This window comes from Salvia miltiorrhiza, chromosome 7, assembly GCF_028751815.1.
Source record: "Salvia miltiorrhiza cultivar Shanhuang (shh) chromosome 7, IMPLAD_Smil_shh, whole genome shotgun sequence".
Lineage (NCBI taxonomy): Eukaryota > Viridiplantae > Streptophyta > Magnoliopsida > Lamiales > Lamiaceae > Salvia > Salvia miltiorrhiza.
Genome location: NC_080393.1, coordinates 53096689 through 53106289, shown reverse-complemented (window position 1 = coordinate 53106289; position 9601 = coordinate 53096689). Strand labels below are relative to the sequence as shown.

General features: G+C 45.1%; 1 long non-coding RNA gene across 1 annotated transcript; it reads right to left on the bottom strand.

Annotated features, from left to right (window-relative positions):
- Positions 1 to 7118: 7118 nt before the first annotated feature.
- Positions 7119 to 9102, bottom strand: LOC130995048 (uncharacterized). The gene is made up of 2 exons (XR_009092031.1): positions 8907 to 9102; positions 7119 to 7391 (listed from the first exon to the last, which is right to left on the bottom strand). It is a non-coding gene; the product is annotated as an uncharacterized LOC130995048 (long non-coding RNA).
- Between the last annotated feature and the right edge of the window lie 499 nt (positions 9103 to 9601).

The window sequence follows — 9601 nt, the reverse complement described above, 5'->3', positions numbered from 1 at the left end:
CCAGCAATGGCATGAGGCCAAAAACCCTCTTCCCTAGCTTGAGAAGCCAAAAAATCCGCCGATCTGTTGCCCTCACGAAAAATGTGAGAAATGCGCCATGTGAAAGTATGTAGTTTGGATAGAGCGAGCTGCCACCGAGGCTTGAATCTCCAAGGGACCGTTTCAGAGAGCGACTGAAGGAGCTGAACCACGTAAGAAGAATCCGACTCAAACCAAACTCTCTCCCATTTGGCACGATGCACAGATTCAATCGCAATAATAATAGCTAGAAGCTCTGCTTCGAACGCAACCCCCTGGCCGCCTGAGAAATGATAACAACCAAGAACGTCATTGAAGGCATTCCTAAAGACGCCCCCCGCATGAATCCTCCCTTCACGGACCGAACCATCAGTATTAATTTTAATCCAAGACGGCGGTGGAAGGTGCCAAGCAACGTAAATATAGGAGAAAGGCTTCCTGTGTTGTCCAGCGATGGAGATATTCTTAAGAATGAGAAGATCAGAAACCGAGTTGGCCATAGTACCAAGGACAAAATTGTTGGCAGCTTCACAAAGAAAAACACGGACCTGCTTGAGAATCAAGTGGCGCGAAGGTGCTAAATTTTTGTGTATGACGTTGTTGCGGTGAGACCAGAGACTCCAGAGGAGAGAGACCACCCCAGCTTTCCACAAATTGCCCACTTGTTTGCTGTTCTTCTGGTGGATAGAGAAGCGAATCATGCTGCCCACGTCCAACGGCAAAGGTTGCTCAATCAAAAACCAACGAAAGACCTCCGCCCAAATAGAAGCCGAGAAGGGACAGTTCAACAGAACGTGATCCATCGTCTCTTCCGCTGCCGAGCATAAAGTGCAGCGGTTAGGCCCCTGAATACCAAAGAGGCGATTCATATCAAAGGTAGGAAGCTTGCCAACAATAGTGCGCCAGACAAAGAGAGATCGCCTAGCGGGGATAAAAGGGGCCCAAATCCAGGAGCCCCAGTCGACCTTAGGGAAATGTGGTCGAATGTGAGCAAAGGCCGAAGCAGCTGTAATGTTCCCGAAACCCGAGTGTATCCAGGATCTGTCGTCCGCCAATCCAGGAATGGGGGTAGATATGATGTCTAGAGAAATGCGCGGGAAAGACTGTATAAAATTAGAAGTGAGGTGCCATTTATTATCAAAGTAGTAGTCTGAAATTTTCTGAGAGAAATAGGGTGTCATGAACTCCGGGATTTGAATTTTGTCGATCAGCCGATACCCGAGCCAATTATCTCTCCAAAAATAAATCGTATCTCCAGTGCCAATCGTGCAGAAGGTATCCGAAACAATATCCCGAATCGTCCTTCTCACACCAGTCCAAATCGACGAACTCGCCCATTGGGAAGCCCAATCCATGGTCTGAGTGAGATATTTTTGACGAAGCAGCCGATAGCCGAAGCTGTTCATGTTCATAATATGCCAACCCAGTCGAAACATGAAACTATTATTGATGTCAGAGAAAGATTTGACTCCAATGCCGCCATGTTCCTTCAGAGCACGAGCTCTGTTCCAACTCACAGAAAAAGAAGGTTTCTTCAGAGTACTTCCAGTCCAGATGAATGCTTTACAAGCTCTGTCAAGGGCATGCAGAAGTTTCGCTGGCCATTTATAAACAAGCATGCTATGTACCGCAGCACTGTTGATAACAGAAGAAACTAAGCAGAGCCTGCCCGCCATAGAGAGTTGACCACCTTGCCACCTAGGGAAATGGGTAAGAATCCGATCAAAGATAGGTCGAAGCTTAGCCGAAGAAGGTCGACCCGAGAAAATAGGCACCCCCAAGTATGTGAAAGGCATGGAGCCAATGTTGAAGTCCAAAATCCGTTGAAGCCGAGAACGTCGCCCAGGAGACACCCCTTTCCCGAAGTAAAGAGTAGACTTCTGCTTGTTGCAGTATTGACCAGAGACCGTGGCATATAGCTGAAGAATTGAGTCTATCATAATGCAGTTGCGCTTTGAGGCCTGACAGAACAGGAGGACATCGTCAGCGTAAAGCAGATGAGAAGGGAAACTCAAAGATCTCGAGAAACGCATGCCGGCGATTAAACCCCGATTAGCAGCATCCAGAAAAATACGGCTAAGAACATCTTCCGCCAAGGCAAAAAGAATGGGAGACAAGGGATCTCCTTGTCTTACCCCCCTGCCGCATTCGAAATAGCCATAGAGAGCACCATTGAACCGAATAGAGATGCGAGCCGAGCTGAGAATAGTTTTGATCCAAGAGCAGAAAATATTGGGGAAGCCGAACTCTTGAAGTACGAACAGAAGAAAATCCCATCTAAGCGTATCAAAGGCCTTATGAATGTCGACTTTAAGAGCCATGTTTTTTCCGTGAAAAGACCTCTCCATGCAGTTCGCCCCTTCCGAGGCAAGAGTGATACATTCATGAATAGAACGTCCCAAAATAAAGCCAAACTGATTGTTGGATACGATGGTGGCCGCAACAGCATTTAGTCGGATCGCCAGAATCTTGGCAATAACTTTGAAAAAGAAATTGCCTAGAACGATGGGCCGATAATCAGAGATAACCTTGGCATCAACTTTTTTGGGAAGAAGGCTGAGAGTATTGGAATTGAGACCCGAAGGGAGATAATGATGAGTGAAGAATCTTCTGATGGCGGAAGTGAAATCATGCTCAATAATGTCCCAGGCGGAACGATAGAAAGTACCTCCAAAGCCATCCGGGCCGGGAGCGCTATCTTTGTTCATAGCAAAGACCACCGCTTTTATCTCCGTGGCAGTCGGACAAGTAACCAAAGCCGAGTTCTGTTCCAAAGTGAGGCTACTGGTGATATAATTAGTAATCCACGAAAGATCGGCCCTAGGATTTGAATCCGCCGCAAAAAGAGATTTATAAAAGTTTTCCACATGAGACGCCAAAGTGTTATGATTTTCAACAAGGACGTCGTTAATCTCAAGATGCTTGATGGTATGGCTAGCGCGCTTCATTCTCACAATGTTATGATAAAACTGAGTATTTCGATCTCCATCCTGGAGCCATCGAATTCTACTTTTCTGGCGAAGCAGGTCCTCTTTCCGAGAGAGCATGACCGAGATAGAGGCTTCCAGCTCAACTTCTTGATCAAAGAGCGCCTCAGAATAGCCTGCATTATCGATATGTGCCTGGAGAGAAGAGAGCTTATTATAGAGCTCCTCAAGCGAAGTGTTGAAGTTTCCAAAAGTGGATTTATTCCAAATTTTTAGGTCCTTCCTCAAACGTTTCAACTTGTGCATCATACGCACCATGGGGCAGTTCGAATCCACAACAGGGGCCCAAGAACGTTGAACCATTGGGATAAAATCAGAGTGAGAACTCCACATGTTCAGGAAACGAAAAGGACGAGCGCCAGAGGTATTAGGAGGAGTGGAACATTTAAGCAAAATAGGAGCATGGTCAGAGCCTAGACGAGGCAAAACCAGGCTTTCAGTAGCGTGCCATTGCGCAGCAAAATCCTTCGGAGAAAAGAGTGCGGTCCAGCACAGACTCAGTAGTCATAGGAAATTTACGCCTGTCCGTCCAAGTAAAAAAAGGCCCAGAGGTGGGAGCTTGAATGAGAGTATGACGATCAATGAAATCTTGAAAATCTCTACTGGAAACACGACTGGGAAGCCGGCGTCCACGCCGCTCATGAGCTCCAAGCACAGCGTTAAAGTCTCCAAGAATCACCATTTGAGGGACCATACAAGAAGAGATATCATCCCAAAGAATCCTGCGAGTGATATAATTACAACTCCCGTGAACAATAGCCACTCTGAAAGAATAGCTAGAAAACAAGATGTCAAAAATAACCATCTGCTCCGTGGACATAATCAACGAGCAGGTAACCCCGGTGGCGATGAGAATCCAGATGTTGGAAGCATGAGGTGTGCGATCATTTTGATGGAAAGGAGTCAAATTGATAGATTTCCAGAAGGAGGTCGGAATATGAAGAAAGTTAGTCTTAGGTTCAATAATGCCCAGAATAATAGGATGATGAACATGACAGTAATTGTGAAGCAAATTACGTGCCGTGTCCGTCATACCACGAATATTCCAAGAGAGAATATTCATTGAGAAAGGTGGATATTTTCGTCCTCCTCCTGAGGATCATAATCATCATCCACTAAATCACCCCATTTGCGTGAAGAAGCGGTGTCCATACTTTTACCAGCATCAGAAGAAGTTTGATAGATAAGGAACTCTGAAATTTGGACGCCTTTATCCACCGCTTCCTTAACCAAAGAGTTAAATTCCGTCGTGGTCCCCTGAAGTTGTCCTACCTGATCCCCAATAGGAGCGGCCTGGTTTTGTCGTAGACGATCTTTGATAGTCGGAGTAGCCGTTCGCACCAACTGTTCGACAGTTTGCTTGGGCGGTCTACCCCGCCCTCGTTTGATTGGCACGGCTTCAATCATGTCATTTGTAGTACGACTAATGGCACCATCTGTTCGACAGTTAGTCTCTTGTTCTGGCCTTTCACTAGCATTATCTGCGTTTGGATTTTGAGTTAATGTTGTTTCTAAAATCTGCACTTTCATCATGTTTCCCAAGGCCACCTCCTTATCAGCAAAAGTATCTGTCTCAGTGCTCTTGTTATTAATTTCATCTTCGGGTATTATATGTGGTACGGTGTTCGAATCAGGAACGGGTCTGCACGCAGCTGCAAGCAAATCAGGTCCGGACAAACCTTCTTTACGCTGGGGCAAATTCTGTGCCACATCTGTCTGACGAAACTGCTCAGCGGTAGTGTGATTAAAATGTTCCGAAGCGCTGAAAATGGAAGTCCTTTTCTTCTCAATAACAGGCTCCTGGTTGACGTTCGCATCTCCAGAAGGCTCTTGAGATAGAACATCGAAAGAATTACCGATAGGAATCTCTTTATTTTTCCGCCATTCTTTCCCCATAGTTTTGTTGTGAATGGTTTTGAGAGAAGGTTGATCCGAGCTTGTAGGATTCGTGATGTTAGTGTTGTTGTCCTGCTGTTTCTTGCGGCGGCATTGAGCAATGTTATGACCTGCAAGATTGCAAAAGCCACAAAAATGCGGCAAATTTTCATAAACGAATTCAACCTCGAACGAGCGCGTTCCCTTATCCACCGTGAGAGTTTCGGGAATAGGCTTAGAGACATCCATGTCGACAAGAACACGAGCAAAGTGACCCACTTGCCCAGAATACGCAAAACCATCAAGTTTAATAGGAAGACCGACATATCTGGCGATGCCGATTATCACTTCCGGATGCCAGTATTCGTGAGGAAGATAATAGATTCTCAGCCAGACTTGGGAGAGAGCAGTTGATTCTTTGTATGGGTCAAAATCCGGAACCCATTCCCTGATTCGAATAATACCTTTGCTCAATTTCCAAGTAGACCTAGATTTTGCCGTAGCAAGCTCGGATTCATTCGCGAAAATAATCGAAAAGAAACCTTTCCCAAGTGGCACCACACGGATCGCATCCGAGGTTTTCCATAAAGCCATGAGTTCTTGTTTAATGTCAGAAGCAAATCTGGGGGCGTCTCCCTTATTCAGCAAAAGCCTGGCGTGAACAGCGAACTCAAACTCCTTGAGTTTACTTTGATACAGGGCTTCTGGAATTCGAAGAATAGATTTGTTGCCAATGTTAACCGGGTGAAGAGCGTTGAAGTCCTGGGCGAAAACATCTGCTGGTTTGGGAACTGATCGCTGGATCGTTCGCGCAAAAGAGAGTTTGTTCCTTTTCGTCTCAGTGCTATGGCTTATTCCATGCCGCATCGAGTTGACAAGAGCCTCGGAATGACTCTTGTTGTTCTCAGTAGCGGGTTTGAGAGTGGAACTCGAGGGAACATCCGAGGGTCCGAGTTTGGTTCTTACCGGAAGAAGCAGGCAAAGGCCTGACAAAGTTGTTTGAGATCGGAGGAAAATCTGAATCCATGAACTTCTCTGACACAAATCGTCGAACACTTTATGTGCACAGTGGAACCATTCGCTCCTAAACCAGCCCCAATCTAAAAAGCTATTTTTTCTTTGGGAAATGATTATGGAGTTGGCGATACAAGCAAATGACGGAAAAACAAAGAAACAATTCGTATGTAAAGATGAAAAACAATCACCACCGTGCAAAAATCTGCCTCTCAAAAGTGCTCGAACTGAAACACTCTATCGAGAACGAAGATTCACTAACCTCTCATGAAGAGCAAAAGTGGCCGATGTGGCGTAGAGTGACGCCGTCCTTCAGGCAGTCGGACTGCTGGTGCACAGCTCGGTTCTGTGTTGGTGCTCGGGTGATGTGAAACAGCAGGATCTGTGTTGGTGCTCGGTTCTGTGATGGTGCTCGGGTGTCGTTCTCCGCAGCAGGATCTCAGCCGGAGCTCGGGTTGACCGTCTTCTTCGCGGCGATCGGCGAGGCGCTCGGCCCCGCGGGGAGGGCGCGGGCGCGGCGCACGTCGAGGAGAGAAGGTGGAGGTGCTCGCGGAATGGATGCTGGCGCAGCTGGTTCTCGGGTCGGATCGGAGCTCCTGACGCTGGGCAGAATCGCCTATGATATTCTGGCGATGATCTCTGATCTCACGCCGGTGCGGCGATTCCCCGTAAAGGGTGGATCAGGAACTGTTCAGAGCTCGCTGCCCTCGAGAGACCAGAGCATGATAGCATTTTGTATAGCATTATGCATATTGTTTAGAGTTAGAGAGTCTATTGAATATACAGTGATAATCATAATTTTTATAGTTGTTTTATAATGTAATCACTACAACAAAATTCACCTATTAGGACTTTCATGAGAGTCCTATTATATGGTATAATAGGACTTTCACTACTATAGGACTTTCTCTAGGAGAGTCCTATTTGCGCTAGTCACTATATGGGTAATAGGACACTCATTGTAATAGGATGCTCAAGAAAGTCCTATTAGAGTATGCTTGAAAACCCATTTTTGTGACACTTAGGAGTGTCCTAATAATTAGTGTCCTGTTACAATATATTTTTGTGACACTTAGGAGTGTCCTAATAATTAGTGTCCTGTTACAATATATATATATATATATATATTGTATTGTTAGTTTGACCTAGATTCATGTAACATTCTAAATTACAAATTGCTACTAATAATACGTATATACGAAAGATTAATTGTAACCATAGAAATATTGCTAAATTCATTTATATTTTCCAACTGAACTCGTTGCAAAACAACAAACTTTAAGATCTTATGAAATACATCTGCTCCACCACTCTTGTATGTCACCAAAGCTATAACCATGTTAAAACTTAATAAAACTCACAAGATTTTTGAGGAAATAACCATAACTAAGTTTCTTTCATTCATTTTGTCGTGGCAAAGACCAAAAAAAATACAGCAAAAAAGAGAACAGCAGCCAGCACGATCAATCTTCTTCAATCATCATCGTCGTCAGTCACCTAAAATGAAAAGAACATCATGATTATGAGTTCAAATCAAATCTAATTTGAATCTATTGATCTAATGAGAAATAAGAATCATGGTTTTTAAGAGGGTTAATTACGCCAAAAACCATGAACTTTGGGCCCATTTCCAAATTTTCCATGAACTTTGATTTTTATCAAATTTTCCCTGAACTTAAAGGCGTGATCAATTTTTCCATGAATTTCAGCTCCGGTAATACTCCGGTCTGACCTGGCAATTTGTAGGCCATACGAGCTGATATGGCGCTTACGTGGACCAAAAATTGCCACATGGAAAATAATATATAAAAAAAAACAAAAAAAGCAATTCTCTCTCATCTCTCTCGTCTCTCTCTCGCTCTCCTCTGGTCCCTCTCTGTGTCCCCTCTCATCTCTCTCTCGGTACACGCCAGAACCCACCCCTTCACCATTGAAAATTCGCTGCCACCGAAGCTCGCCGAAGCAACAACGACAGCCACTGATACCCCCGGTTCTCCCTTCTCTTTCTCGAAACCCACCTCCCCCTCACTTGCCCTCTGTCTCACCGAACCCGGCGAAAACAACCTCCACGCCGCCTCCGCCTTCCTCCTCCTTGGCGACAGCGAGGCGCCACCGCCTCCCTCTATCTCTCTTCCTCCGATTGACAACAACCCAGCCGCCACCGGAGTCCTGCCTCCCTCTACTCTCTCAACTCTCCCATAATCTCTGCATACACCGGCGACAACCGCCCTAGATCCCCAAATAACTCTTCTCCCCTATTGAAATTTCGGCGACCACAGCGGCTCATCGCCGCCGTTGCGCCTCTTCCTCTTACTACGACCCAGATCTACAACACCGTCTCCCTCTACTCTCTCCATAATCCGGCGACAAACGGCGAGGTCGCCGCCAATAGCAACAACCACCGTCTGCCGCCTCCATCGACTCAACTCAGCAGAATCAAGGCCTTCCCCCACTTCTCAGATCAACCCAAACAGTGACGACACCCCTCCGCCGGCCGTGGGAGGACGAAAGCCGTCGTCTTGCCGCTCCCAGTTTTCGTCAAGTTCGATTACTTCATTCATGGTTGCTAAGCTCTGTAACCCTAATAGATGCACACCAAATTAAATTGGGGGTTTGAAAGAACGAGAAGCATTCTCAAGACAAGCTCTGCAAGATCCGGCAAGTCGCGACTGCGCCGCCGCCCCTGCTCCCCTCTCCTCTATCTCACTCTGCCTCCCTCCCTCGTTCATCTCTCTCTCTTCCCCCAATCCCTCACGAGTATAGGACGACGTCGTTTCTTCACATCGTCGCCGGTGCCAAGTCAGCTTTCAGGTGACTTAAATGGTGCCAAGTCAGCAGTCAAATTGGGGATTTTCGAAAATCATGGAAAAATTGATCACGCCTTTAAGTTCAGGGAAAATTTGATAAAAATCAAAGTTCATGGAAAATTTGGAAATGGGCCCAAAGTTCATGGTTTTTGGCGTAATTAACCCTTTTTAAGAATAGAAAAAGAATTTAAGAATAGATGATTACCAAGTGTCGAGGCCATGCAATGCATGCTCCAATTGCATCTCCAATTGTGGACAAGTTTGAATATGGCCTAATCAAATCTTCTTCCCATTCTATAGGAACTGAAACTTGAACTTCACACCAATTTAATCCTAGTCGTTTTCCTCCAACATCGTGATTGGGATCTACACTTCGAACCCAACCTTTAGCCACAACTTTTATGGGCTCCGGCGGTGTTCTCGAACGTCATGCCCCTTGCAATGAAGCCTCCGCCGGAGACAGCTGCATGTACATATATAAATATATATGAAGAGGTATTAGGTTACAATTAAATTTTTAGTTGTGAGTAATAAATTATAGTTGGAAATTGCTTAACCCTAATTGGAACGAATGGATGCACCACTACATTTGGATGTACACAAGATTTCGCTTTTATGGATGGGGTTGTTATTATTGATTTTAATGATATGGTGTACAACAGTTGGTGTTATTGATCATAGACAATGTGACATTCATAAAAGCGATCAGTTAAATCATAAATGTTAGGTAATGCACTGTTCTGACCTGTTGACTACTGGGATTTTGTCGGCTTTCATTAAGTTTACATAAAAGATTTGAATATTGAGCTTTAATTGTTGCTTAATCGTATATCCTTACCCTCTAATTAATTAATGACATAATGATGAGAATAAGGCTTGTATTAAAGGAAAAGTAAAAGA